Source organism: Portunus trituberculatus, chromosome 13 (genome assembly GCF_017591435.1).
Source record: "Portunus trituberculatus isolate SZX2019 chromosome 13, ASM1759143v1, whole genome shotgun sequence".
NCBI classification, from domain to species: domain Eukaryota; kingdom Metazoa; phylum Arthropoda; class Malacostraca; order Decapoda; family Portunidae; genus Portunus; species Portunus trituberculatus.
This window is the reverse complement of record NC_059267.1, coordinates 10,137,459-10,144,958: the sequence shown is the minus strand read 5'-3', so window position 1 is coordinate 10,144,958 and position 7,500 is coordinate 10,137,459. Positions and strand designations below refer to the sequence as shown.

The 7,500-nt window shown below is 40.9% G+C and overlaps 1 protein-coding gene across 3 annotated transcripts in view; it reads left to right on the top strand.

The window, feature by feature from the left end:
• Window positions 1–7,500, top strand: part of LOC123503309 (transcription factor GATA-4-like) — a 212,631-nt gene that overhangs the window by 189,017 nt on the left and 16,114 nt on the right. The gene's annotated exons all lie outside the window — the stretch shown is intronic.

The window sequence follows — 7,500 nt, the reverse complement described above, 5'->3', positions numbered from 1 at the left end:
CAAGTACAGTGACGTCAAGTATAGTGATGTCATGGAAACACCCTTGAAAGTCCCTAAATTTCATCTCGTCTATCGGAAGTGATCAGATACCGGGGCGTTGATGAATAAAGCCGGTATTACACGGGCAGGTTTTCGGTCAGTAAAGCAAGTTCGTTCATCAGTATCCCGTTGGAAAGTGATTTCGTTCAGCACAGCATGCTTCAATTATTGCAATCACTGCTGCGGCAAATCTTCATCTGCTGACGGTACGTTCATGCACTTTAGGACTTTATATGGATACTATTAATCTTGAATAAAGTGATAGTGGGATATTCCTAACGGGTTGTGTTGAGGCCGAGAAAAGACCAGGTATAGAGGACATTGTTATTATAGGTTTCTTTTTTATGGTTTTACTGCAAAGCAATAACACAAGTATTTTTCTTGATCACCACCACAAAACTTCATGACGGGATTGGCTGAGTAAATCTCGTACCGTGTAATTATTTGGGTGAGCTGCTGGTCAAAATTTCGCTGCGGGAACTTGCTGTGCTGACCGAAACCTGGCCGTGTTATAGCGGCTCAAGAAGGTCACTGAAGAACTGTTTGGATCGCCAGACACACGGAAAAATAAAGAAACGACAAACAAAACCAGTCAGTTATCAGGATAGGACGAAAAATAACTGGTAAAACTTTCCAATAGTAAAAAAAAAAAAAAAAACAGAAGAGGAAAAAAGAGACAGGAAAAAACTGGTCACCAAATAGACAAACATTACTGAATATAAAAAAAATCAAGTTAATAGCTTTTAAATACTAAGGATTTAAAGAGACAGATTTATGACCGAGGATAATAGATTAGGTTAGGTTAGGTTAGGTTGATTGGGTTAGGTTGGGTTGGGTTAGGTTAGGTTAGGTTGGGTAAAGTTAGGTAAGGTTAGGTTGGGTTAGGTTGGGTTGGGTTGGGTTAGGTTAGGTTAGGTTAGGTTAGGTTAGGTTAGGTTAGGTTAGGTTGGGTTAGGTTAGGTTAGGTTAGGTTAGGTTAGGTTGGGTTAGGTTGGGTTAGGTTAGGTTAGGTTAGGTTAGGTTAGGTTAGGTTAGGTTAGGTTAGGTTAGGTTAGGTTAGGTTAAGTTAGGTTAGGTTCAAGAGACAGATTTATGACTTAGGATAACAGATGGCACTAGGCTAGATTAGGTTAGGTTAGGTTATGTTAGGTTAAAGAGACAGATTTATGACTTAGGATAACAGATGGCACTAGGCTAGGTTAGGTTAGGTTAGGTTAAAGAGACAGATTTATGACTTAGGGTAACAGATGGAACTAAGCAAGCATGTTGTGTACAGAGAGTGACACGTGTAGGCTTGGGGTTTTCCTGCAGCTCCCCCTTGTTATCGCTCCTCTGTTCTTGTTTTGCCTCTTGGCGTTACCTAATCACCTCATCCCTCACGCCAAGCATCTGTCAGTCTTATCATCATTACCATTTTCATTACTTGGAACTTGCTCAACATTATATTTAGCTTAAGAGAAAACCACTGCAGTCATAGCTACGTAATCCTCCTCCTCCTCCTCCTCCTCCTCCTCCTCCTCTCTCCTCCTCCTCTTCTTGCTCCTCTTCTTGCTCCTCATCCTCCTCGTCTTCCTTCACATCATCTTCTTCCTCTATCTCTGCTTCTTCCCAGGTCTCCAAATATTTACACTTCTTCTATCCTCTATCTTGAATTGTTACACTCTTCCTCCTCCTCCTCCTCCTCCTCCTCCTCCTCCTCCTCCTCCTCCTCCTCCTCCTCCTCTTTTTCCATAACCAGCAAGACTTTACAGAAACGAAATTAACAAAAAAAAAAAAAACTGAACTAGAGAGAGAGAGAGAGAGAGAGAGAGAGAGAGAGAGAGAGGGAAACACTTGCAAGACTTCAAGGAAACGAGGAATGAGTGAATAAGAGAGAGAGTAAATAAAGGAATGCATAACGTAAGCAGCCCATTAAAACGAAGACGATGAACAAAATCCACACTGAGTCAGAAAACACGAGATTGCGTATCAAAGGAAGGCAGAGAAAGAAAAATGAATAATAATGAGGAAGAGGAGGAGGAAGAGGAAGAGGAGGAGGAGGAGGAGGAGGAGGAGGAGGAGGATCATGAGTTACTGACTGAATGTGTGTGTGTGTGTGTGTGTGTGTGTGTGTGTGTGTGTGTGTGTGTGTGTGTGTGTGTGTGTGTGTGTCCTATGAGGTAAATACATGACTTGGAAACAAAAAAAAAAGGTGAAATTGAAGAAGGGTGGGGTTAGTTGAGAGAGAGAGAGAGAGAGAGAGAGAGAGAGAGAGAGAGAGAGAGAGAGAGAGAGAGAGAGAGAGAGAATTGAAAACTGTGAGGTACTTGTACTAACAGGAGGAGGAGGAGGAGGAGGAGGAGGAGGAGGAGGAGAGGAGGAGGAGGAGGAGGAGGAGGAGGAGGAGGAGGAGGAAGAGGAAGAGGAAGAGGAAGAGGAAGAGAAGGAGGAAGAGGAGGAGGTAAAAGAAGTAGAAGAGAAAAGCAAAAGGAAAGAATTAAGAATAGAAGAGGAAAAAAAAGAAAGAAAAAAGAAGAAAAAAAGAAGAAAAGGAGACAGTAGAAAAATATAGAAAACGAATGAAAAAAAAATCAATGAATAATACAAAGCAAAAATAAACAAGAGAATGAAAGGAAGATGAAAGAAGGAATGGCGGAGGAGAAAAATAAAAGAAAGATAAGACGAAGAAAAACAAATCATAATAAAGGAGAGAATATGCAGTGGAGAGAGAGAGAGAGAGAGAGAGAGAGAGAGAGAGAGAGAGAGAGAGAGAGAGAGAGAGAGAGAGAGAGAGAGAGAGAGAGAAAGGGTAAAAAATATAGCGAGAAAGGATTAAGGAGAGAGAGAGAGAGAGAGAGAGAGAGAGAGAGAGAGAGAGAGAGAGAGAGAGAAGGGTGTGAGTGTATGAGTGTGGCGGTAAATGCACTTATTGATCCTGTGCTGAGTAAACCTTCGTTATCACTGGCCAAGAGATGGACTCATCCCTGCAGCCCAGCCAGACACAGTGCCACAGTGACGCAGTGCCACGCGCTCCAGGCACTCCCACCCCCACCACAACCCAACCCAACCCACCCTAACCCCAGGCCACGCACTTTCTTCACCCCCTCCACCTCCCCCTCCCTAAACACACACACCAAGTGACACCATACTTAGGCACTTCCTTTCCAAAGTCATTTCCAAAGCTCGCTCTCTCTCTCTCTCTCTCTCTCTCTCTCTCTCTCTCTCTCTCTCTCTCTCTCTCTCTCTCTCTCTCTCTCTCTCTCTCTCTCTCTCTCTCTCTCTCTCTCTCTCTCTCTCTCTCTCTCTATCATTTTCTCAGATTTTCTTCTTCCTTTTATTTACTTTTTATCTCTCTCTCTCTCTCTCTCTCTCTCTCTCTCTCTCTCTCTCTCTCTCTCTCTCTCTCTCTCTCTCTCTCTCTCTCTCTCTCTCTCAGGCACTTCCAAAGCTGCATATTTCTTTTACTTTTATTTTCTTTATTTATTTTTTTCTTTCCTATAAAACAATGTCATTAAGTCTCTACTGTAACTAATTTCGAAAGTCATGTATTTTTTCCACTCCTGCCCTCAAAACTACAGCTATTCCTTCAGTAGCAGGACGCGCTTCCATATTCACCCTGCTGACTATTTGGTGATTTTCTACAGCTTCAGAAACTCATGTGGAGGTTAATTAAAATAGCGAAGACTGTGACCATTAATCTTCTGACCTCCACAGACCCTTCCTCATGTCAATAAAATCGTCTAATCGCACCGGAAACTCTATAAAAATATTAAAAATCCTCCTAGTATTGAAGGGTTTCATCTCTCACTATCCTGTAGCACGAATTTATCAACCTTCACTAAAAATTATGCACTCAAGATACTTATACACTCACAATTTAGTAAAAAAAAAAGGTGAATAAACAAAAACTTCTATTCCCATTACAATAAACTTCATCTCGCCTCCTCTTTCCTAATTTTTCTTTTTCTTCTCTTTACTCTGTTCGTTGTTTTTTTGCACGTGTCAATGAATAACCAGGGAAGAGAAAGATGAAGGAGTAAGATGAAGGAATAAGATGAAGGAAATAGATGAAGTGATGAAGGAATAAGATGAACGAAATAGATGAAGGAAATAGATGAAGGAATATGATGAAGGAATATGATGAAGGAAATAGATGAAGGAATATGATGAAGGAAATAGATGAAGAAATGATGAAGAAAAAGATGAATTGATGAAGAGAAAAAGCTCGTTCAATTTGCAGCTTCCAAGAAATCAATCTAAAAATAAATCTCAGTTTACTGTCCATGGCGTCTTCATTCTGCTCTTTAGAAACAAGTTAATTCCACTCCATGCATGAATAGATAAAATAACAAATAAACAAATCATTTTCTACTTTTCGCTTCCCCAGTTAATCAAGTTCCCTATCCTTGTAATATCTATTTTTTTTTTTTTTTTTTTTGTGTGTATTTTCCTTCTTCATTTTCTATTCCCAGACAAAATTCCTTCTTTTACGTTCCCTGGTCAGTCACCATTAAAACACCTACTTTTTTCCTTCTTTTCTTTTTTTATTGCCAGTTAATATTCCTTCTTCCTCCTCATTACCTCAAGTCAATCACCCTTAAAACACCACCTGCTTCTTTCCTCTTCTTTTTTTTTCCTATTCCTGGTCAAAATTCCTTCTTTCTTCACACTACCTCAAGTCAATCACCAATAAAAACATCAACTTTTCCCCTTCTTAATTTTTTATTCTTGGTTAATATTCCTTCTTTTTTCACACTACCTCAAGACGATCACCCTTAAGACACCTCCTACTTTCGCATCCGCCGCCTTTTTTTTATCTATTCCGAGTAATAATCCTTTTCACGCTGCCTCGAGTCGTTCACACTTAAAAATACCTCCTGCTTCTTTCCTCTTCTTTTTTTCCCCTATTCCTGGTCAAAATTCCTTCTTTCTTCACACTACCTCTAGTCAATCACCCTTAAAACACCTCCTGCTTTCCTCTTCTTTTTTCCCTATCCCTGGTTAAAAATTCCTTCTCTTTTAACGCTGCTTCAGTCGATCTGTAGATAAAATTTCCTCATACTCCAAATATTCTCTTTTCATCATTTATTTCCTCTCCCAATTTCGTTTCCTCTCGTCTTATTTCTTCTTACTTTTATTCATTTCATGACAATTTCCGCTCCAAAAACAAAAAAGAATAACATTTCCTCATCTTGCTTTATTTCCTTTCATCCTAGTTAAGTCTCCTCTCTCTCTCTCTCTCTCTCGGCCACTTACATACGCGTACGTACCCCCTTGGAAGTACTTTCTTGTGGTCTAGACAGTAGTAATTTATGGTGCCGGGCCGCTGGAGTGCTTCATGTGTTACCATCTCGAGTGCCGCGCCTTGCAGACCACCTAATGATAGTGGTGGTGGTGGTGGTGGTGGTGGTGGTGGTGGTGAATGTAACAAGAATGTGATTTAAAGAGAGAGAGAGAGAGAGAGAGAGAGAGAGAGAGAGAGAGAGAGAGAGAGAGAGAGAGAGAGAGAGAGAGAGAGAGAGAGAGAGAGAGAGAGAAAGAGGACGAAGAAGAAAAGACCATCACCATCACCACCACCACCACCACCACCACCACCACCACAACAACAACAACAACAGGGCAAACAAAATACCAAGAACAAAATGAAGTATATGAAAATAATTCCAGGAAAAACAAAACAAACTGTAACAAAAACAAGTAAAATTCAATATACATAAACAAATCAGGAAAATTTTCGCATCCATCGCAGGAGGAGGAGGAGGAGGAGGAGGAGGAGGAGGAGGAGGAGGAGGAGGAGAAGAAGAAGAAGAAGAAGAAGAAGAAGAAGAAGAAGAAGAAGAAGAAGAAGAAGAAGAAGAAGAAGAAGAAGAAGAAGAAGAAGAAGAAGAAGAAGAAGAAGAAGAAGAAGAAGAAGAAGAAGAAGAAGAAGAAGAAGAAGAAGAGGAGGAGGAGGAGGAGGAGGAGGAGGAGGAGGAGGACAACAATTACATCACCACAGCACAATATCTTACCAACTTACATGACACTTCTAAGTAAATAATTAAAATAAAGAGTTTCCAATCCCATTTTCTCTCCCAATACGAGTTTAATCCCCTTCAGTACCATGATCCGTTTCCATATTCATTCTGCTTTCTATTTGATGATTTTATGCAGCTTCAGACACACTTGTGAAGGAATGAAATAGTGATGACTGTGGCCATTAATCGTCTGGCCTCCATAGACCCTTCCTAATGTCAATAAAATGGTCTAATCGTATACAAATCTTAGGTAAAAATGTGTCGAAGTAATGAAGGAGTTAAGCTGAAGTCAGGTTAGGGTGTGACATAACTAGAAAGCCACATTTGTAATAGAGGCTTCTTAGTTTAAGTTAGGTTAGTTAGGTAAAAGTTAGCTTAGGTTAGTTTGCCATTGAGTAAGTAGTAATAGGTTAGTTATGTTACAACAGGTTAAGTTAGGTTAGGTAAGGTTAGGTTAGGTTAGGTTAGGTTGGGTAGAGGTTAGGTTAGGTTAGGTAGAGGTTAGGTTAGGTTAGGTTAGGTTAGGTTAGGTAAGGTTAGGTTAGGTTTACAGGTATGGCAATTTGAGGTAAGTTAAGTTAGGTTTGATTACCTTAAGCTGGGTTGGCCTAGAAGTTGTGTTAGGTAAGGCAAAGTGAGGTTGGGTATATTAGGTCAAGTTAGATTAGGTGAGATTAGGTACAGTAAGATTAGGTTAGGTTAAGTTAGGTTGGGTTGGGTTAGGTTAGGTGAGGTGAGATTAGGTACAGTAAGGTTAGGTTAGGTTAAGTGAGATTAAATACAGTAAGGTTTCATTTAGATTAACAAAAGTAGATGAGTGTCTGGTGAGATTAGGCACAGTGAGATTAGATTAGATTAGGTTAGTTACGTTGGATTGGATTGGATTGGGTTGGGTTGGATTGGATTGGGTTGGGTTGGGTTGGGTTGGATTGGATTGGATTGGATTGGGTTGGATTGGGTTGGGTTAGGTTGGGTTGGGTTGGGTTCCTTTATCTCAACCGTGGTACAGTGGAACCATGCGTGCTTTGGGGTCCGAGGGGTCTCCAAGCGCACGGGTTCGAATCCTGTCCACGGTCCGAGTGTAGGTTGGGCTTCCTCACTCGGGGCAAGGGTTTCCTAGCGGGTGGGCTTTGAGATAGGAGGTACCACAAAAAGTATCCCCTTTAGCCCAGAAATTCCCGTGAAAAGCCCACATGGTATAAATAAAAAAAGAATAGGTTGAATAGATCAGGTTAAGAACTGTCACGTCGAGTAGCAACGAATGTGAAGGGAGTCCAATATACCAAGTACTACGCGTCCCTTACATCCTCTCTCTCTCTCTCTCTCTCTCTCTCTCTCTCTCTCTCTCTCTCTCTCTCTCTCTCTCTCTCTCTCTCTCTCTTGTGGCACTGTATGAAGGGAATGAAGGTCTTCGTCTGCGTCTTATACTCTCTCTCTCTCTCTCTCTCTCTCTCTCTCTCTCTCT